The sequence below is a fragment of the Oryzias latipes genome, chromosome 23 (genome assembly GCF_002234675.1).
Source record: "Oryzias latipes chromosome 23, ASM223467v1".
Lineage (NCBI taxonomy): Eukaryota > Metazoa > Chordata > Actinopteri > Beloniformes > Adrianichthyidae > Oryzias > Oryzias latipes.
This window is the reverse complement of record NC_019881.2, coordinates 2,873,088-2,896,337: the sequence shown is the minus strand read 5'-3', so window position 1 is coordinate 2,896,337 and position 23,250 is coordinate 2,873,088. Positions and strand designations below refer to the sequence as shown.

Genomic DNA, 23,250 nt, shown 5'->3' with positions numbered 1-23,250 from the left:
CTCATCTGTCAATCAAAAAATTTGGCCCTTTTTAATGCACAAACTGAACTCCAGTTAAATAAAAACTATGATGTAAAAATAAAGTCCCAACATTGTTGTTTGTTTTTTACAGGTAAAAAAATAATAAATACTTAAATAGTTTTTTAGATACCAGGTTGTACAAAAGCTTAATTTCATTGCAAAGTTGGACTTTTCTTAACATTCGAGTCAGTGGGAAATTGTCCCTCTCTGAAAACGACCTCCAGTGGTCTTTTGTTGAAATGCAACATTTCCGAGTTCTGGGTTTGCCTTTAACCTCTGCAACAGATCACAACTCTTCCACCACAGCTTGCATGGTAGCCGATTATATAAAATGTATCAAAACTTTATTATTTTCACATGTTTTTTTTTATAGGGCTGAACCAATTTGTCCCCATAATGAAAACTGTTAAATAGAATTTGTAAAAGACCACTGACAGGATTCCCTGTTGTCATTGGTTTGCTGTCGGGAATCTAACATCCTTTGTTTAAGTCACGTTTTAAAATGTATGAAACGTGTTTACAGAAAAAGCTGCCTTTATTTAAAAAAAAAACTGCTTTTTTTTCTCTAAGAAATAATGTTTATCACCACTAGGCCTGCACAATATATCGCAAATTTATCGTTATCGCGATATTAAGCTGTGCAATATGCATATCGCAAATGACGGCGAAAATTGCAATAAATGGTTACCTTAAATGTGCTAAAACAACTGTATGGTAGCTTTAAGTACTTAACGAATCAAATAAATCTCTTAATCCATTTGACCAATTAGATGTACGCCCTCAACTTATCCACCAATCAGATGGAGCTGTTTTATGTTAGATTTTCACCTCCTATGTAGACTAGGGTTTACTCTTATTTAAATTAAGCTGTTGCAGTAAAATGGTAATTATGGTTTTGGTTGTTTTGCTATTTATTCATGTATCGCAAGTTATATCGTCATCGCAATATTGATCACTAATATTGCGTATCGTGAGTTTTCCTCAGATCGTGCAGCTCTAATCACCACCATATGTACCTTGACTATGAACAGACCTTTGTTGTTTGTTGACACGTTTCCATATGTTGTACGTCAGTAAAGATTCTCATTTATTAAGGTGATGTCTTGAAGTTGAGTCATGGCATCTGGATTGTTATCTACTCCTGAAACATTTCATTGCCAGCCAGAAGTCAAGATGCCATGACTACTTCAAGGCATGAAGTCGTTGTAGGGAAAAGTGACACTGAACTTCTAAAACTTTTTCAGGGCCAATTTCTTTTTTCGGTCTAATTTTTTTTTTAGGCTTTCTTTTTTATGCAAACCTTGAATCTCTTTACCTTTGTTGACAAGTTGCTGTTGTTAAAGTTTTCACACATCTTTTCTTCTATTGAATACTCCTGTTGATTCTGCTATTGGTATTAGAAAGCAAAGCCGAATTAAAAGGAAATAATCATTAAAGTAGCAATAATTTTATCAGAATTTCTTGTTAGGAATGAGCGAATTATGTTATTTGCTAATTAGGGGCCTTAATTTTAATTTAACTGAAAGCCCTACATAACTGTTTTTTATTCGCGTATAATTCATTGTTAGCACAGTAACCTGTGAAAAATGCTGAAGAATACACCAGTATCTCGGATACTCTGTTCCCGCCACACACCTTTTGAGCACAGATATAAACACTGGCTTCTCTGAATCTCCAGAATCTGACAGTTCGGGTCTAGATAGCAGCTTGTTATGGCTACATAGTAGTGAAAGGCTGAAATCGTTTTTTTTTTCCCTTCTTTAATCTGTTGTTTAGTTTTTACTAAATTACCCTGGTTATCTTCCATAAACCAGCATAAATCCAGTCATGAGTGTAATCTGATCCAATCTTTTACTTTAAAGCCTATCATGGATGGGTTTGTTTTTGTTGAAATGTTGGGTCTTGCAGAACTCTGGCTCTATTTTCCATCTGCTGGGGTATTGGTTGTGGACTGGAGCCCGCTCTTTACCATTTATGGACTGCCGGATGGATTACACCATCAGGACGTTCAGAGCAAACCCTTAACTAAGTGTGCGTTTTGTGGATTGTCATCTTAATTGCATAGATGGCTGTTGAAACATTTACTCTCGGCGCTCTCTTGTCCTCGTCTTCATCTTCTGCTATGGGAGCCACAGTGAGAAAACAGACTATAATTGGCTCTTAATTGCTGCCGTGGCAACAGTGTTCTTAAAGCCTGCGAGCTGCAGAGCAAAGGCGTACAGCGTAGAGTCTATCTTTCGCTCGTCTAACTAAAGATAAATAAAGATTCTGGTTCGGTTTATTTCTAAATTGTACAGTTTGAGCTCTGCAAGGGTCTGCTTTTCTGCAAATGGCTTTTAACTGTGTTTGTGTTTTATCCAACCTGTTTTTCTGCTTCATTACATTTACACACCAGCCATAATAAATCCTCATTCATCATGCTGTACCTCCCGTTGCCATAGCGATCCAGATCAGCAGCGTTCCACCTGTGGGTAGGAAGACGACAGCGAGTCCAAAGGCAATTCTAAAGCTGTTGAGTTCATTGGATGTAGAGAAATTGATCAATTATCAGTTAGGCAGCATTGTGGGATTGCTAATGCAATGCTCAGTTTCCCCACTTCCTTCCTGTTCTCTCCCTCAGCAGCGATATGATAAATGCCATTAAAGAAGAAGCCATTAAGCCTCATCAACTGAAACAGTTTGAGGCCAAGCAGAAGAAATGTGTCTGAGTCTTCTGGGGAATTCCTGTCAGAAACTGCCTAAAGCTCAATGAGGTCTTGTAAATTCATTAGTGTTTATCGCGCTAGGAGCAGCTGGGTTAATCAGGACGCCGGCCTTAATCAATAAACTAGCAATTGTTTGGAAAATGACTACACCGGTAAAAGCGGTGACGTGAATTAAAGGCTTGTAATGGATACAACCCATCTGCCTTTAATTGATGCTTCATTTTGTGCCAGCGTGAAAACCCTTTCTGCTGCTGAGTGGACGTGTGGATGCAATCAGCGGAGGAGAAAAAAGAATCCACAGGTTTTTTTGTTGTCTCTCACTGTACAGTAGCAGTGCTTTAGTCACAAGTGCTCTTACGGGTAAATACTGTGTGTCGGCAAAAAATCTGTATGAGGCACGCAGGCCTGCTGGAAAAATCAAGGCCGTAGACCACTCTCTCTGTGTAGGGTGAAAATGTTTTCTATGGGCATCCTGTGGGCGAAAGGTCGTAGTGAACACATATACAAAACATAAGGGTACGTATAAGTGAAATAGGTTATATGCAGGCATGTCACACAGATTTTTCTGTTTGTCAACCTCCTGAAACATGCACACTGCACAAGGAGTCCCTTAGTGCTGTTCTAGTAAAAGGTGTGCGCTCCTTGGGCCCTACTTGCACAATTAGAAATTAGAAACAGAGACAGTCAGAGTGTAGTTTGTGTGGACATCCTATGGGCGCATACAATGACGTGCACACACCCCAAGTCTATGTATTTCTGTGCAGTCAGGAGCCAGTACTTGGACCGTACCACTGGAGTGCTGCATGAAGGGCTGCGTACGACAGGATCACTCCCACGTCATAAGTGCGAGTAACTTACAGCATTCTTACAAATGCTTGACAATACACTTAACACACGCACGACAATTGGCTTGAGACGCAAGGGAACTGCAAGACACACCTGCGCACCTCTTAAGATTTTGGAACAACCCAAAGCCCCCCTGCTGGGGCTGACCCGCGCCTGTGCATGTGACAAAGGCATAGGCTGTTGCATATCAGTGGAGGAAAAGTACATTTCTAAAAATAATACGCACACAAACAGAAAACTTTAGGTGACCTTTGTTTTTGACCAAACACTTGTTTTTTTGCCCCATCATACAAATGAATCATATAAAACCAAACTGGGATTTCCTGGATTCAATTTTACATTCCGTCTCCAACAGTTGAAGACTTTTTACGGGGAACATTACAAACCAAACTCTTCTTTGCCTTCATCACATGCCCCCGCATGAGGGGTTGACCCGTACGGAGGCTGTGGGTTTTTGGGTTGACTAGACCTGTTGAGACTTGCAGAGAGGAGGGGCTGAATCCTAGGAGGAGTACAGGTGTGTCTCGTAGTTCTCTTGAGCTTCATGTGGCCATCTAAAGCGGCGCCATGTATATAGAATGTACAGTTGTTGTGCACGTGGTTCGTGTACCGTGGAGTATTTACAAAAATATTGTTATACACTCTTGTGACGTGCGGGTGATGCTGTCAGCACTCCAGTCGTTAATGAGGTGGGCGCACTAGTCCTTACTGACCGCGCACAAATGCCGTTACTCAAGGGGTGGACCCACACAAATGACACTGTGATTGACAAATGTCCTCATTTCTAACTGTCAAGCTGCATGAGGGACACGGTGCACACCTTTCACTTGAACAGAACCAACGGGTTCCCTGTGCAGAGTTCACAGGGTTTAAAAAAAGAAAAATCAGTAACACGTGCCTGCGTCTCACCTGCTTCACCCTTACTTTACCCATACATGTTGCTTACGTTTTCTCTACAACTCGCAGTTGGTAAAAAATGTGCATGAACATTTTCACCAGATTGTCTACAATATTAATACCTTTGTGGGCCACCCACACCCACTGGCTATTTTTCACCAGCAGACAACACTATGGTTTTAAGGTGGTTTATTTGTGATACATCTGTGATAATTTCAAGTAAAGCTTTTCTCACTTTTCCCACGTTTATTCATGTATGACCAATTTTCATCCAGGCAAATTGCGCAAAAGTGTTTGTTTTACACGACCTCAATGCAATTGGTGTACAGGTTTAGGATTCTGTTAAATTTTTTGTCGTCATACAAATGTATAAGATTTTGATGTCGTTTTCAAATGTTCACACCGTCCACTCGGTTTTAAAAAGCAGTCTTAAAATAACTGCTTTTTGTTGTAAGTAAAAAATCTTTTAAAATCAATACATCCAGTAAAAAATCTAACCCTACTATGTAATCTGGCTTCACCACCAAAAAGACATGGATAATAGGAAATGACCCTGGAGAAAAGGGCGTTTTATTTGACCCGTACAATAGGGTGTGACGGGTGAACATTGGCTTTGCTTGAACTGCTCTGAGCTTAAATGAAACCAATACCTTGCAGTAAATCAAATCAAAATGACCTTCTCACCATCTAACGCAAAGTGTGATCATACCCTTTCCTCACACCTTCGTCTATCGCCTCCTCCTGATTCAGTCAATGTTCTTGAGCGTGAACATTTTCAGAGGCTCGTGCACGGCCGCCACACAGAGGAGGATGCTTTACAGCTCAAAGCAAACATACACAGAGACCAGGGTGCTAATGTCCCTCAGCTAATGCAAGAAACGTCAACGATGATCACTGAATCTACCCAGTATTTAAAGGCAAAGAAAAAAAAACTGACATCATTTTTGCCAGGCTGTTTCATAGAACCAGTTTTAAAAAGCTGGTGAAACATGTCTGGACAAAAATGTTGAAACTGCCAGCAAAACAAAAAAAAACCCTTAGTCTTTTATCTAAAGGGCAACATTTGTTTAGGAGCTGTTTGCTGTCAAGGTTGTGTACAACACTGATAAGAAGTAGGGATTTTTCTCAGTAGGTTAGACAGAAAATCATTTCCAGGTTTATGGAATGTTAATTCTAAAAGATCATCTTCAAGCAGCTGGAGGTTTCTGTTACTACAGTCGCACAGATTCAGATATTTTAGGTTCACAAGACAAACTCCTTTAATGTGGCTGTTAGGGAAAACTGGTGACAAACTGAAGAGGCGGAAAACAGGAAAAACGTCCAAAGATATTAAAGGTGGTCAAGGTCAAAGTCTTAAACTTCAAACTTCAAACTTTATTGATTGTATAGCGCCTTTCATTTTGGTTAAAAACACAAAACGCTTAACATAAAAGAAGATAAAATAGTCATAAAATATGAAGATTATTTAAAACAGAAAACACAGGACAATCACACACAGATGGGACCCCTCCCTCACCAGATTCCTCCCTCCACCCGCCCAGTTCCCCCATTAGAACCCTGAACACACAAAGAACTACAGCGTAAAGAAAAGGTCTGGCTTGGTTCTGCTGTGAGGAAACAATATCACAGGGATCCATTTATGACTTGTTATTGGCCTCAGAAAAGGGACTACTTTCTATTCTGGTCCTGTTGGACCTCAGTGCAGCCTTTGACACTATCGACCACGGTATTTTACTCCATAGATTAGAGCAGGACATAGGGATCAGAGGATCTGCTCTCCAGTGGTTTAAATCCTATCTGTCCGATAGGTATCAGTTCGTTAATGTAAATGGCCATTCCTCTCAGTGCACTCGAGTCAACTATGGAGTCCCACAGGGCTCAGTCTTGGGACCGATCCTGTTTACGCTTTATATGCTACCCCTAGGAAACACAATCAGGAAACACAGCATTAATTTTCATTGTTATGCCGACGATACGCAGTTGTATTTATCCATGAAGCCTGACCAGAATGACCAGATAGAGAAACTGAACGCCTGCATCAGTGACATCAAGACCTGGATGACAATTAATTACCTCCTCTTGAACCCAGAAAAAACTGAGGTCATTATACTTGGTCCTAAAAACCTCAGAGATACTCTGTCTGCTCAGATAGTCTCCCTGGATGGTATAAGTATAGCCCCCAATTCCACAGTTAGAAACCTTGGGGTTTTACTTGACCAGGATTTATCATTTAAGGCTCACATATCTCAGGCATGTAGAACTGCCTTTTTTCACCTGCGGAATATTGCTAAGATCAGAAATATACTTTCTAAGAGTGATGCTGAAAAACTCATCCATGCATTTGTTACGTCGAGGCTGGATTACTGTAACTCCTTGTTAGCAGCGTGTCCTAAGAGTTCCTTAAGAAGTCTCCAGCTTGTTCAGAACGCAGCAGCTAGATTGTTAGCAGGAACCAGCAGAAGAGATCACATCACTCCTGTGTTAGTTTCGCTCCATTGGCTCCCAGTTGATTCCAGAATCAAGTTCAAGATCCTCCTGTTAACCTATAAGGCCTTACATGGAATGGCCCCGTCCTATATTAAGGACCTCATAGTCCCTTACCATCCAATGAGAACACTTCGCTCGCAAAATGCAGGACTGCTTGTGGTTCCTAGAATTAGTAAAAGTACGGTTGGAGGTAGAGCGTTTAGCCACCAAGCCCCTGTCTTATGGAATAAACTCCCAGCTCATGTAAGAGAGGCCGACTCAGTTTCTACATTCAAAGCTAGACTGAAAACATTCCTCTTTGGACAGGCTTATTTTCAGACTAGTTAGTATTCAGAGATTATTTAACTTAATGTTAATTTGTTTAAATTAAACTTAATAATAACTATTTCTTTTAAAAGGCTGCTAGAAGTTGAAGCTGGGGTAACTATGGTGCACTGGGGTTCTGTCCTCTTTCCTGTTTTTACTTCTACCCTTCCTCTCCTCTATTCTTGATCATAATTTATCATTTAGTTCTCCATGCCTCTGTTTGGTGCAGTGCGATTCATGTATTGTCCCTCTTTTCCTCTCCCCTCCTGGGGAGTGGGAGTGCTTCCAGACTCCAGTTGGCTCATCCGTGCTCCAGTTCCTGACCGTTTACCTCGCCTTTGCTCCTGCTCCTACACCTGGCTGTGGATCCTGCCTCTGGCTCATCTCTGGCTCGTCTCTGCTCTGTACCTGACCGAGTACCTCGCCTCTGCTCCTGCTCCTACACCTGGCTGTGGTTCCTGTCTCCGGCTCGACTCGCGCCTTTGACTGTCCCCACAACCACGGCTGGATGAAGCTCGTCTGCTGGACTTTATATATGTAGTTGTAGATTTAGATAAGTTAATTCTTCTCTAAGATTTCTGGTAAATCGCCTGTCCGTCCTGGGGGAGGATCCCTCCTTCATGTGGGCACCCCTGAGGTTTCTTCGTTTTTTCCGGAATCCGGTTTTTTTGGGAGTTTTTCCTTACCGCGAAGGGGGGTCTAAGGGCAGGGATGCCAGTATAGCTTAGTCAGTTTGTTAGTTCATTTTAGTATTTTTCTATTGAACTCTTTGTATTCGTGATCCTTTTGATTTCATGTTTTACTTCGAAGCCCATCGAGACAACTGTTGTGATTTTGGGCTATACAAATAAAATTGAATTGAATTGAATTCCAAGGCCCAGCCCCGCCGACCGTGGGGGTCATTACCAACACTGAGCAGCCTAGGGCCCACAGAGCGGGACCCCAGCCAGACCAATGAGAATGAGCACCGCAGCAACAGTACCCCCCTACAGGCGGAGCTGGTAGTGCCCCAGAACAGTGGATCCCCAAGAGGCAACATTGGATTAGGAAACATCAAAATAAAAATTATATAGAAATATTAAAATTATAGGCCCCGTCCTGTGTGTGTGTGTGTGTGTGTGTGGGGGGGGGGGGGGTCTGGGGGGAAGGGGGGTCCCTACTATCGGTACGGGACCTTGGGGGTTTGACGGGTCGGGGTCTCCACTGAGGTAATCGGCGGTTGCCCTGGCCGGTTGGCAGCCTCGGTCCTGTTGAGGCCTGACCAGAGCTCTCCCAGGGCCGGCGCTTGGGGGTGGGGGCCTGGACTTGCTCCGGGGGGGGGGGGGGTCACTTTCTGGCTCCTCTCTCTCTCTCTGTGGGGTGGGTGGTACTGATGGGACCCCGGCCCAGTACCACCCACCCCACAGAGGGGCTGGGGGTCCTGGGCGCGCTGCTGGGGGGGGGAATGGCTGTTTGACCACCGGGGGACAGTCTACCAGCTATCCCCAACCTACCCCCTTCCTCATATAATCTCATTTTAGGTTTAGGGGCTGGGGGGTTTAGCCTGCGTTGCACCTTAGGGGACGAGCTACTTGGCAGTGGTCCCCCTCCCATGGTTGCCGTATTTTCACAACCATAAGGCGGTATGTATCATTATATAAAAAACAACAGGATCAGGAGAATCAACAGTACACAGCTATTTTGTTTTTCCGTACTGGATTAATTAAGTACCCAGGTCTGTTCATTTTTCAAAATAAAAGATAGTTCAGACTCAGAATCTCTGAAAGATTTCATGAGCTCAAACATGGAAACATGATTACCATGTAGAACTATTCAAAATAAATAAACCTGATCTCTCAAAGTTTTCAGTGTCTTCCATGTATTGTGAGATAAACACAGGCACCGCTCCATGTAGTGATCAGACTAAAAACATTAGCTGGTAGCTCCCACAACTACAATTGTGTCAAGAACACAATTTTGGACAGGCGGGGTGGTGCGCCAAACCCCCAATAACAGGTTATATGACAGAGCCCAGGCCATTGAGCTTCTCTGTCTGGTACGGTCATGGAGCTCCAGTACATAGAACATTATCGTAACTCCAACAGCCTTACAGCCTAAGTCCGCTACTATATTTTCATGAGAAAAAAACAGCAGAACCGACCCTAAAACTGCCAAAATTATCCCTTCTCGCCCAAAGCCATTTTAGCTGCAAATTTAGAACCAAAACCGCCCAATCTGGCAACACCGTCGATGAGTTGCATACTCCCACCTAGTGTTGATGGGTGTGAACTGCATCCTCACGTTCGCTGAAACAACTTCGATTGATGTAGTTAGGGTGCTAGTGCTTATATCTGAGTAAAGGAGTAGCAAATCACAAAAGTGTCTCTGACTTGTTTGGTTTGATTGACAGACGGACTCATTCTGCTGAAAAAGCTCATCATGAAATAAATGGTCCGTCTGATTGTGATAAAAAAAGAAAAAGCTCATTCATTCATCTTCTACCGTTTATTCCCTTTCGGGGTCACGGGGCTACTGGAGCCTATCCCGGCCACTTGTGGGCGAAGGCGGGGGGCATCCTGGACAGGTCGCCAGTCTGTCGCAGGGTAGAGTGTCCACAATCACACACCCATGCCCTCTCACATTCACACCTAGGGACAATTTAGATTAACCGATTAACCTATGAAGTATGTTTTTAGATGCTAACCACTGCGCCACAGTGTAGCCCTAAAAAACAAAAACAAAGCTACTTTGGAAAATATTCTTTTTGAAATCCAAGTTTCTAAAATAAACAAAAGCCACAGAATTATAATAATTTTCAACATGACTAAAAATTAATATTTTAAAAGGCTGTTTTAAAATAAGTAACAGGTTTAAAATCTATGTGGTTTTTCTTTCTATATATTTATGAGAGAAATATTGGTTTATTGTGTGATTGCACAAGGTCATATTTATGAACAATTTGGGACTCCATTCTAACAAAAACCAAGAAAACAATCAAATAAACAATAAAAATCTATAAATCTTTTCCACCATACTTTAAGACCCAAAATGTTTTACAGTCACAGACCCATTCAGCCATACACGTACATTCACACACTTACGGCTGCCCCGCTGCCCAACAGTGGTGCCAACCTACGACCATCAGGAGCAATGTGGGGTTCAGTGTCTTGCTCAATAACACTTTAACATCTGGGTGGGCAAGGTGGTAACCAAACCTGTGGTTCTTTGAGCAGAGGTCAACTGCTCTACTTCAGCACCACAGACCCCCCTACCAACCACTGACTGTTCATGAGAACTGGACCCAGTGAGGAGTGAGCTTGTTGGAAGTCTACACCCCTACCACTTGAAAGTGGGCTGCACAAGATCTGTCAAACGTTTCTGACTGGAATAACTTGAATACAGAAAAAATATGGGGGGGAAAAGGATTTGCAAGAACATGTTAAAAAACTGTATCAGAGCAAAAATGGTTATTGTGACACAATGACTGAGTAACAGCTGTTTATTTCACTATAGAAATCTATGGGATTTTGGCTTTTTTGGAACCAGCTGGTACTTCCTGTTTGGAACGCCAGGGGGGAGGGGTCAAGTTTTTAAATATACCGGTAGACAAAGGACTGGACTAGACTGACAATAGGCAGAAAAGAAAAGTTTTCCCACTTCACACAACAATGATGAGATATTCTGTGAGTTTAGCTAAATGGCGATTTTCAAAAGTCAAATTTGCACGTCTTGCATGTGGATCCTCTCTGTCCTCACGGATGTGTCATCACGTTTTCCTGCTAAACCTGCTGCAGAGATCCACATTTATATCCCTCTCTCCCTTATTCCCTAATCTGCTTTGGGTTTCCCTGCTTCTTTTTTTCTCATTTAAATTCCATCAACTTTCTCTGCAGGCTTGTTTTAGAAAATCTTTTCTTTTGGCATTATGACAATGACACGCCATTCAAGCAGACCGCTTTGTATTCAAAGCACATGGAAATGACGGCTCACAGGCTTGAGTGCATGTGTGCGCGGGGCTCTGCCCATGGCTGACGTTGGCTTAGTGCTGTAATAATTGCGCATGTCGATGCTTTGTCATTATCAGGCCTTCTGCTGTGTGCATGAGTGCGTCCATGAGCCCATTCAGAGGCCAGCACTTTTGCTTTGATTAAACGAGCTAATTATTGATCGGGCAGGAACAGACCTGCAAAGCTGACATTAACCCCCTCTGCATGCACGCCTGTGCTTTAGTGTGTGGTTGTGTGTGTGCTTTAATTTGTGTGTGCCTGTGGTCGTTGTTTAAATTGAGTGGTAAAGAAAAAACAACAAAGGTAACTAATAATTCCTCCAGTAAAGATAAGAAATAAAAATTGGTGTCAAGGTTAACAGATGGTTTCAGTCCAAACTGTCTCTGCTAACGTTGTGGCTGATGCATTAAAATTTTGTTTTGTATAATTCTGGTCAACACCATGTATCATTAGTGACATTTGAAAGTCTCCATTTGATTTCAATTCCACTGCATTCAGCAATTTCTAGAGCAAACAGGAGGGCAGTAATGGATGCTGTGGGGCATCTGAACATAGTCTGCTGCTGTTTTTATGTGTTAACAAAGGTGAGAAATCATATCATTTAGAGCATCATTTAAATATAGGGTTATCCCATTTGCTTTGTTTTTTATTGGTATGGAAAGCCTAAAAGAGACTTATTATAGTTTTGTGTTTTTATGTAGTTAAATATCTTTGTATAATTCTATAAGTGAGGATTAAACAAAGGCTACGTTCACACTGCAGGGCTTAATGCTCAATTCCGATTTGTTTGAAAAAAGTCTTTTTTTTTTTTTTTTTTGCAAGGCCGTTCACATTTCCTATTAAATCCGAACTTTTGTGATTTCCTGTGTGACCGTGAAATGACCCAGAAGTGACCCGCATGCGACAATGGATATCAACAACAGTGTCGTCAACAGCGGAGCTCTTTTTGTATTATTACATTTATTTTCATAAGCCAGCACAATTACAATCTTCTCATTTTAAGAAGGCATTGGAGCCAGGATCGTCTGTACCCACTGTTGTGGAATGGGGATGTTTTTGTGCAGCGGCCTGTGTGTGTGTGTGTGTGTGTGTGTGTGTGTGTAAGAGAGAGGAGAGAGCTAGTAGAGCGACGGAGGGAGTGTGTGTGTGGTGGTGGTGGGGTGGGGGGCAGAAGTGTGTCGGGTGCGCGCATTCGTGTTGTGTGTTACGAAGGAAGGAGAACGGTGATAAAAGATGGTTTCCCCCAGAATAAATGCTATTGACTTTTTATTAACCCGCCCTGGAGAATCTGAGGGTCCGAACGGGGAGGTGAACCCCGGAGGAGGATCCGCCTTCGGCCCTGGAGAAGTTCTCCCCCACGCTTCTATCCATGGTCGGAAAAGAAATACAGTAATTACGGAAAATGTTCAACACCACGCTTGGCCATTTCGCTTGAAAGATTTTCAAAAACCGCCCGGTTGCGATAAGAGCCCTGGAGTTTGGTCTGAATAGAGCGGTCACTCCAAATATGAATCCAATCGGTGACCTCGCTTCCCTTCCACTGACTGTCTCAGCAGCATCGTCTGCCATGGTTGATGTTTATGTTCTGGTTCCGCCTACTTCAACGCAGAATGATGACTTTTGTAGCGTATCGATGACGTACGGGTCAGATTCATGTGGCCTGGCCGTTCAGACGGAGGTCGCATTTGAAAAGATCAGATTCGTATCGGATTCAGGACCACATACCCAAGTGGCCTGGTTCACATTTGAAAAGATGGGATCTGTGTCGTTCAGACTGTCATGAAAAGATCAGATACAGGTCGCATGGGGGAAGAAAAATCGGAATTGGGTCACTTCAGGCTGCACTGTGAACGTAGCCAAAGTCCAGGTTTGCTGCATATTTGATTTCATAAATTCATGGGTTCTTGGTCAAGCATGCCATGTGGGTGACAGCACGCTGATGGATTTGTTGTTCCACCAAATAACTGATAAAATTGGGGTCTTAAAGGCTTCAAAGTATATTTAAATAAAGTTGTGCCCAAATAACAAAACTTGGAAGAAAGGAGCATGGCTGAGTCACAAACAGATGACCAGGATTACGCTGTTGAAGCTTATCATTACTCAATTCCTCTGCCCTTTCAAAATCAATGAGGAAACGAGTGTCTAAAGAAAAAAACAAACATGAAAACAAGGCCAACACTATTATATACCATGCTAAAAAACACAAGTACTACCACAGCGACCGCAGAGCCTCCTTTCTCCACGTCCGTCTGTATACATTTATTAGGTGGAGAAAACGATGATTAAGGAAGATCCTTCATGCCGTCATGTCGTCATGACGACGACAGAAAGTCAGGACGGCGCTGGTGCCCCACGCAACACACTCCATAAGGATGTTTTGGTTGTGAAGGACGAGTTGATTCGCGTTCCAGAAAGATGTGCTGCAGTGGATGCAGTTCATCTATTAGAGTAAATGGTAGATTGTGTTTACTTGCAAAGAGCTTTTCTACCTTTCTGTAAGGCCCAAAGTGCTTTACAGTCACAGACTTATTCATACATTCACACATTGAACACTGGCGCCAACATTCCACCAGAGGCAAGGTGGGGTTCAGTGTCTTGCCTAAGGACACTTTGACACATGGACGGGCAAGGCGGGAATCTAACCTGCAATGTTCCGATCAGAGGACGACCATCCTACCACTGCGCCACGCCCTACTGTAACACATTTAACCCAATTTTGCAGAGAACAACTTTATGAACAAGCGTCTGTTATTTAAAGAGCCTAAATCATGCAAAATCAACGCTTTGAGCTCCTAAGTGTCTTATAATGTTCCTTCCTCAATATAAACAACCCCAAAGCGGTATTTTGATCCATTCACACATTTATTAGCATTCCTCTAAAAACCTGATCTCTGAACACCAGCCCCTCCCAACCCTCAAAAACGAGCGGGTCCTCATATTATGATGTCACAAAGTGAGGTACAGCCCCTTCCAGGAAGAGTCTGTGCTGCCAGCACCGCCCCCAAGCTAACACACACCCACTTTCTCTGAGGAAATAGCTTTTATTTGAGGTGGACAAATGCACATCCATCTTTCCAAAAGTTCAGATATTGCTGGTTTTTGTGGGCGAGACGCAGACACGCTGCCAAGGCCTGATCTAGGAGGATGTCATGAAATGGGCGACACCCACAAGGAGAGAAAGGCGGAGCCTCAGAGATCGAGTCGTCTTACTTCAGAGTAGGAAAAGAACTCGTGAAAATAACTAATATTTCATAGAAAATCGTTTCTTTAGTGTGCCAAAGGTAAAATATTATAAAATACATGAATATAGTTTACTCTGAAAGGCTTAAGAATAGCTGGGACATTCTCCCCTGGGGGGAGCGGTGAGCTGCAGACTAGCCACGCTCGGGGGGGCGACAGCTGGGATCGATTCGCCAACCTTTCGGATGTTGGACGATCTGCTTTACCGCCTCAGCTAAACTGCCGCCATTAACAGATTCTACCTTTGATTATCTTTGAATGGCAGAAATACTTCAAAAACAGAATAGTTTTTTGTTGGGAAAGTGGGTTTGCAGTAGGGTTGTGCCGTAATGGGTGACTGACCTCACTATGGAGAGACACCCCCCCCATGCTGCGAGTCGACACCATAAGCCACGGTTACATGTGCAAAATATCTCGATAGGATCTATGGTTGGATTAGAATTCAACCGTGTTCATGGGCCCAGAAAAGCATTTTCAGATTATAACAAACGTTCAAATGGGTCACACTTTCAGTCGGAATAAATCATTCGCACATGTGCAGTAGTGTTTGAAATACCCGAAGAGGAAATGAGTTCCGCTGAGAAGCTACAAACATAGATACCTGGCAGCTCCGTAATATACAAGACGATCTTCTAAACGTGCTTTTATTAATGTTACGGTTATTATGAAGCGCCTGTTCGCTCATCATTTTAATTTTAATCCGTGTGGTCAGTGCTTTTTCTGTGGAAGAACGGAGCCGGAAAGAAGCCAGGGTTAGCAGTATGCTAACATGCGCTAACAACATTAGCCTTTGATGAACATAAAATCCATGCGGGAAATGCTGCAATCTGCACGTAAATATGTGGGAATAACATCAGCCTTTATTTTGTCTGGACACGACTGGAATCACAAATCCACGTGTTTGTTTGAACAGTTTCTAAGGACTAAGCGACATTTCTGCTTTGAAAATCTCACACACCGCCCCAAAGCCGCTGTGTGAGCTGACGGTCCGAGCTCTGCCCGGAGACACACTTTTACCGGAAGACCCGGTTCTCCTGAGTTTGGTAGCTCGTTCACCTAGAGCTGCGGTACGGATCGGAGTCTCAAGTCTCCCACACATAGCGCACACGTAACAAAGCATCCTCCCTTCCCCTCAAACACAAAGCTGTAAGTCCGGCTGCTCTGCTCAGAGACACGGTCGCTCTGTCCACCGGTCCATCCGACCAATCAAGTGCAGGAGCGGACTACTTCTTTTCTATTTTGTTTATTTATTTATTTATTTTTGTTAAAGTCACTTCCCTCAGTTCATACTGGATCATCGCGGATGAGTCATTATTTGGGAAATAAAATAAATGAAGTAATAAAGTAAAATAACGAATAATAATTATATAAAAACCAAAAATTAAAAAATGGTTTACAGCAAACATCGTCAACTGCCAATTTAAGGGACATCGCCCAACCCTTGCCACATCAATGCAAACATTTTATGACACAGAACCTCATTCATCGATAAAGCTTGTCTTACTGGGAAAATGTAGAACTTATAAAGCTGTGAGTCAGTGCACATTTACTGTTTCATAGCATATAGTAAATGAAACAAATACTTTTAACCATCTGTACCTGACCGAGTACCTCGTCTCTGCTCCTGCTCCTACACCTGGCTGTGGTTCCTGTCTCAGGCTCGACTCGCGCCTTTGACTGTCCCCCCAACTCCATCTGGATGAAGCTCGTCTGCTGGACTTTATATATGTAGTTGTAGAGTTAGATAAGTTAATTCTTCTCTAAGAGTTCTGGTAAATCCCCTGTCCGTCCTGGGGGAGGATCCCTCCTTCATGTGGACACCCCTGAGGTTTCTTAGATTTTCCCGGAATACGTTTTTTTTAGGAGTTTTTCCTTATCGCAAAGGGGGTCTAAGGGCTGGGATGTCCAGTATAGCTTAGTCAGTTTGTTAGTTCATTTTAGTATTTTCCTATTGAACTCTTTGTATTCATGATCCTTTTGAGTTCATGTTTTACTTCGAAGCCCATCGAGACAACTGTTGTTGTGATTTTGGGCTATACAAATAAAATTGAATTGAATTGAATTGAATTAACACTGAAGCTTTAGCTCGTTTCAGTACCGTAACTCTCTACCATTTACACAATAAACCTAATTCCAGAAGATTCTGAAGCGGAGCAAAGCGGCCTTTACAGTAATGAACTGTTTACCCAATCGACGTAAATCAGCTGATTCTGTCGCAAGACAGACGTGATGTGTTAATGATGTGAACGCTAACTCTTTAGTTTGTCATGTGTTGCATAACGGTGCAACGTCGATACGAAAAGCTGCTTTTCTCCGCATCAGAATCAGCGGATTCACGCTGATTGCATAAACAGCCAAAGAGTTACAGAATGTCAAAAAGCGTTTTATTTAGAAGTCGTCGGTGACATCTGAGCTGTAAAAGGGTTCACCTGTCATGTAGGCTGTTGTAGAAGCAATATACCAAAGGCTCAAAGTTACACTTTCCCAGCTGGATTTTGGTTAGCAGCCGTACGCCGGACTGGCAACCTGTCCAGGGTGTAGCCTGCCTTCACCCAACAGTTAATGGGATTGGCTCCAGCAACCCTGTGACCTGAAAGGGATTTAGCAGGCTTGAGAAATGGATGACTGGATGGGTTGTCAACATGCTGTGAGCGTTCATGTTCTTCTGTTGTAACATCTCACAGACAGAACATCCTTTTTCTCTAGATTCTCTGTTGGTTAGCTAAAAAACGGATACAATGTTCTTCCTGATGGTTTGTTTGTAGATTCTTTTTCAGTGCACCACAGAAAGTGATGACTGAAACATTCTTTCAGTTTGACATTGACGACTCCTGATGGCTGCTGTCAGTCTGCCTGTTCAATGTGTCACCGTCACCTCGCCGTCGCTCCCCCTCTATCTCTTTCTTGCCCTGCGCTCTCCAGTGAAAGACGGGCTGGAAATGCTCTTGTTTGAGAAACACAGACTCGCAGTTGGAGCCCATCCATTCCTGTTCGGCGCGCTGATGGAGGCAGCAGCGCTCGACTGACAGGTACGCGGATTCAAACGGAGGAAATGTAAGCGGCGTTGCCACGCATCACGGCGAGCGGGGACTTCCAGGCTGTCAAACACAAAAGGCTTATTGGAATCAACTGGCAGATGTTTGCTAGAGGTTCCTCCTGCCTGCTCTGCAGTGTGTGCATTTGGGTTGCAGGCAAATGAATTTCTGGTTGATATCATGTGAAGTGGAGTATACTGCTCTCCTGCTGTTGTTGTTGTTGTGGCGATGCCGCTGCGTGTCTGAAGCTGAATCCAGTTTTATCTAATAGGTTCTCTCTACCACTGTTTTGATTTTATTTTGGCAATTAGGTTTTGCAAGTTGTTCCACGTAAGAAAAAAAAAGAATTTGGTCTGTAATGTTCATCATAAAGCAAAGTTCTAAAGCAGAGGTTCACCTCTTTATTTGTTATGTAACGCTGGTTGTCAATGATAGTGGTCAAACATTTCTGCAGGTTTCCACACTGTAGCTGCTATTTTCCAAGCAGATTGTCTCTAAAGCTGTGATGTTTGGGGCTGTTGCTGGAAAACATGGACTTTCAGCTCCCTCCACAGAGTCATCGTTTATTTTTTAATACAGATCAGTCATCCTGTCGCCTTTGCAAAACAAGGAGCCCCAAACCATAATGTTTCCACCCCCATTGAGTGCAGTCTTCCCCCTTCATACACGATGATTGCCGTTCATGCTGAAGAGTTCCATCTTGGTCTCATCTAGGGGTGTTAGAAAAAATGGTTTCGGGGATAAATAACGATAGTTCATGTGGCGATACTTGTATGGATTCCAAATGCTGCCAGGATTATATTTATTGAATTATTTATGAGCGTCCTTCATCGTCTGACTCTTGTTTTCCACTTCAACCTCTGACCACTAGTTGGCAGCAGAGAACACTGATCCTTTTTGAGCAGCTCTACATGCACAAAACAACAGGAAGACCTCAGAGAAGCAGCTTGTTCTGTTGTTATGCGACACGGGGATGGGTACTCAACTGAAACTTTGTGCCATGTTTCTGCCAGCAAATGTAAAAACGCGGTTTGCTGTGCTTTTTAGCGGACTTGGATAAGAACGAGTGAAGCTCTGCAGCTGCACAGCTGCTAATAGGCTAATGCACGGAGCCAAAATGCTGTCTGCAAAGCAGGCCAAAGTTCTGCAGAACCTCCCAGCAATAGATTCTAGTCCTGATGGATCAGAGTGATGTGTCCAACGCTCTGAAGAAAGACCATCGTCGTGGCGATGAGCGGTGAAATCCGTGTTTACTTCCACGTGTGAGAAAGTGGAGCTGCAGTGCAGACTGTCATGGAAATAAAGCATCTTTGCCACATTAAAGCGTCTCCTTCATCCTGTCATGCTGCCTCATCATCATCACTTTATTGTTTCTGGAAAGAATTGTTTTTTGTTTGATTTGATTGCGTTTTGAAGCACTGTTCCGGCTCCTGAACCCTTTAAAAGTACTGGAGAAGCTACATTAAGCAATATTGAAAATAACTTTATTTGCTCAATCCTACTTTAAGAATAAAAAAAATGAAGATGCCTAAACCAATAAGGTTCTAAAAGTGAAATATATTTTGTTGTGGAATCAGACAATATTGACTGTTGCGTATTGATATTCAGGTAGAGTTTTTTTCTAAGTCATACTTAATAAAAAAATAAGAAAATGTGTTCTAGTACAACATCGGGATACATTTCTTATCGTGGGACGCGTATCAGGATGTGTATCGTATCGTCAGATGTGTATTGGGATACGTATTGTATCGTGGGATGTGCATTGCGATACGTATCGTATCGTGGGATGTGTATTGGGATACGAATCGTATCGTGGGATGTGCATTGGGATACGTATCGTATCGTGGGATGTGTATTGGGATACGAATCGTATCGTGGGATGTGTATTGGGATACGAATCGTATCGTGGGATGTGCATTGGGATACATATCGTATCGCGGGATGTGTATTGGGATACGTATCGTATCGTGGGATGTGTATTGGGATACGAATCCTATCGGCAGACTCTTGCCGATACACACCCCATCTGAACACATGACCTTCTCCCATTTCTCCTCTGGATCATCCAAATGGTTTCTGGAAAACTTTATACAGGCCTGGACATGTGCCGGTTTAAGCAGAAGGACTTTTGGAGTACTGGAGGATTTGAAACCATGACCATGTAGTGTTTTACTAAAGTGACCTTTGTACTGTGGTCCCAGCTCTCTTCAGGTGATCACAGCTGATCTCCCCAAACTGCTTGATTATTGTAGATTGGTTTATTCCAGTGGGGTTCAGGTGAGCAATCTTGTTTCTTGTGTTCTTTGACAGGTCTTTGGTCTTGGCCCTGGTGGAGAGGTTGCAGTCTAAATGTTTATGGGTTTGGACAGGTGTCTTTTCTACAGATAAGCAGTTCAGACAGGTTACACTAATGCAAGCAACGAGTGGAGGATAGAAGAGCTTCTTGAAGAAGGAACAGGTTTAAAAAGGAAAGAATCTTTGCTTGTTTGAAGGAGATAAATACGTATTTTCTTCTCTATTATACAATATGTTCTGAAAATATCAAACAGTGATTTATGAGGTTTTTTTTTATATTCTGTCTCTCACAGTTGAAGTGTATCTGATTACCATTACCGACCAAACTCACCCTTTTAAGTGGAACAATTTGCAGAATCTGACTGAAGAATACATTATTTCCTTTCACTGTTAAGTAAAATACACCCATTTAGACAAAACTGTTGAAGATCTGCTTGTAATTATTTTTTTAAAATGATAATTAGTGAATTAATATTAATGAAGAGCAATGTTTGAATTATTAAAACCTAATTTCCACTTTGTGATGCACAGATGTTGATACTTGAAACTGAAACTACGAAAGCTTCGTTTTTCTGGATTAGTATTTGACTGACGAGATATTTTTTCAGGGACGGAATAATAATCACTTGTAGAGAGGATAAAACACAACAAGGTCACAGGAATTAAAGCGTAAGGCGAATCCAGAGAATGACTTTCTACAAAATTGTATTACTTTACATTGTTTAAACGCGTCATGTATTTCCAAAGGTATTTTTTGGAGGGGCTGCATGATGGTTCAGTTGTTGGCACTCTCGCCTCACAGTAAGAAGGCCCTGGTTCAAATCCCAGTGCATGCATGGGTTTCCATTGGTGAATTGGTGACTCAAAATGTTCCTTGGATGTGTGTGGACTGGTGTCCCATCTGGGGTGTACCCAAACTTCATCCAAGAGTAACTGGGATAGGCTCCAGCAATCCCATGCCGCCGAAAGGGATTCTGTGGATTCAGAAAATGGATGGATGGATTATTAGGAAGAATAACACCTAAAATGACACATTGGTTGAACTTTATGTATGAATGTGTGGACGAAATGTAATTTTTCATTTGAAATAAACTGTAATTCACTACAGTGATCATTCTGATTAAACGACAGGGTGCCAAACTAAACGGAGTTCTTTGTGTCGTGCAATAACGCCTACAGCCGTGAAAGTCTGCGTGGAACCCGTTCGTAGCGGTCTGAAGCCCGTGAATGAGAACCCGCAGGCGTGTGTGCTGCTGCCTCTGTACATGAAACTGATTGAAGCAGCAACACTAACAGCACGCGCCACTTGTTTGGTTAAGCTTTGACGTCAGCGAATCCCCAACGGCCGTTGTCGGCCCAAGCAAGTGATTGTTGTGAGCGCGGGAGTCAATTGAAGTAATCTTGTTGCTTTCCAGACGGTCTGACTCGATCACCAGGGGCAACAGGCACCATGATCGCCTGTCACTCTGAGAGATTTGCAGAGCGTGAGGTGAGAGGCTAAAAGAGAATGACGGGGGGAAGGGGGTGGAGGGTGAGACGGGAGCAAGAGTCTTGCCGAAGGGCATTAGAATTGTTGCAAAGACGGCGACAAGCTGCTTCAGTGTGAGCACTCTGCTCTGTTGGCGTTTTGAAGAACAGGCATCCTCACGGCTGACGGACAGCTTGATAAAATGGGCTTCACTCTGAACGGCCCCAGGGTTTTCTGCAAGAAAGCACACAAATTTAACACATCCAGCTCTCTCACAGAAGATACTTGCAGAAAGAGATTTACAATTTATTAAAGTTTTATTTATTGATGGTTAGTTTGTAGGATCTCTGCAGCCCGATGAAGCCATCGGTGTCCCTGCAGCTTTCCACTTCAATCCTTTCTTCCTCCACCAAAGACAAGATCTCTACGTTTGTGTGGCGCTTCCGTCTGAGGAGAAGCACTTTTTTTGGCATTTTCAACGTTGTAATGCTAATATAATAGACAATTTTCATTCATCTTTGTCGTTTAATGATGAAACGGGACGTTTACTTCCGCATTGGTGTTCGGATCTGATGGTGACAGATGAACTTCAGGGTTTGTGAATGAAAAGGAGAATAAAAGCTGCAGCGATCCTCTGCACCCAAACGTGTCTCTGAGCTCCTAATTTTACAAATGAAACTCCGCTTTACTGACACTGAACCCCAGAAAGCCGCCTCTACAAACAATAATCTGATTTTGAGTCGCCAAAGTTCAGAATCTCTTTGTTTTAAACCTATAATAGTCCGGAAATAAAGCTTCACAGAAAGCTTCACATCTTTCATCTTCAAGCGATGCTCCGATAAACGGACAACTTCGGTGTTTTCTCCTTGTTAATCTATGACGAGACAAAAACTCGTAAATTTACGAGTTTTTATCTCCTAAATTTACGAGATAGAATGTCGTAATTTTACTTTTTTTTTGGTGGCCCTAAAACTCTGTCGTAATTAATAGATAAAAAAATAAATAGATTAATAATTTAAAATCAGTGGGTAAAAAAATTAAATAAAAATAAAAATGACAAGAAATAACTTTAAGATGCTCTGCCAGAGAGTCGTCTTGCCTGATGGGACGAAGAACAAAAGATTTCTTCATTGTTTCTGTGGAGCAGCGCTGGGACAGCCGTGTGTTGCTGAATGTGCTCCTCCTGCTGGTGAAGGCCTCATGTGGGGCCTTAGAGAGGGCCCCAAGAACATGCTGACACCAAAAACATCATTTTTATCTGAGTGGGTCTTGAACATATTTCTGCTTTTCTAATGGTTTTAAATCTTTTTATGGGATGAGAAAGTTCTTTTAGTCAGGTAACATGTTTGGAAAGATCCACCTATCGACAGGGCCGCAGTAATGAAATGTGGGGGCCGGGGCTGGACACACACATTTTATCAGCCTGCAACCTCCTTTTAGTACAATGTTGGTCTCTGCTTTGTATTCCTTTTAAAATTCTTCGAAATTGTTAAGTCATTTTTATTATTATTTTTTTTATTTAATTAATAAAAAATATTTTTTTATTAATTAATGTTAATTAATAAACTGATTAATGCGTTAGTGAATTGGCCAACAGTCATTTCCTGCAGTCAGATTAGTTTGTATACTAAAAACATTAAGCTTCTTAAATACTTTCCCTGTCCCTAATTCAGTACCAAACTAATTTGTTTTTTTTAAAAAACTCTTTATTTAGCACATACCTAACAAAAACTCAACTGCACGAGTTGCTGATAGAAGGCTGTCATGTTTTATATGAAACACAAGTATCAAATGATGATTATCCTTTGCTAGATTTTTTTTCTTCTAGAATTTAGTGCTTTTTGTAACACTTTATAAGTCACTAATGCTTAAAAAATACTCTTAATAATGCAAAGTATTGCATAAAATTGTCTTTTATTTGAGTACTGCTTTATTATGCAGAAATTAAAACGAATAAAGAGACT

At 42.3% G+C, this 23,250-nt stretch overlaps 1 protein-coding gene across 1 annotated transcript in view; it reads left to right on the top strand.

Moving 5' to 3' along the window:
- The window catches only part of camk1d (calcium/calmodulin dependent protein kinase ID), a 117,304-nt gene that overhangs the window by 32,831 nt on the left and 61,223 nt on the right, over nt 1-23,250 (top strand). The gene's annotated exons all lie outside the window — the stretch shown is intronic.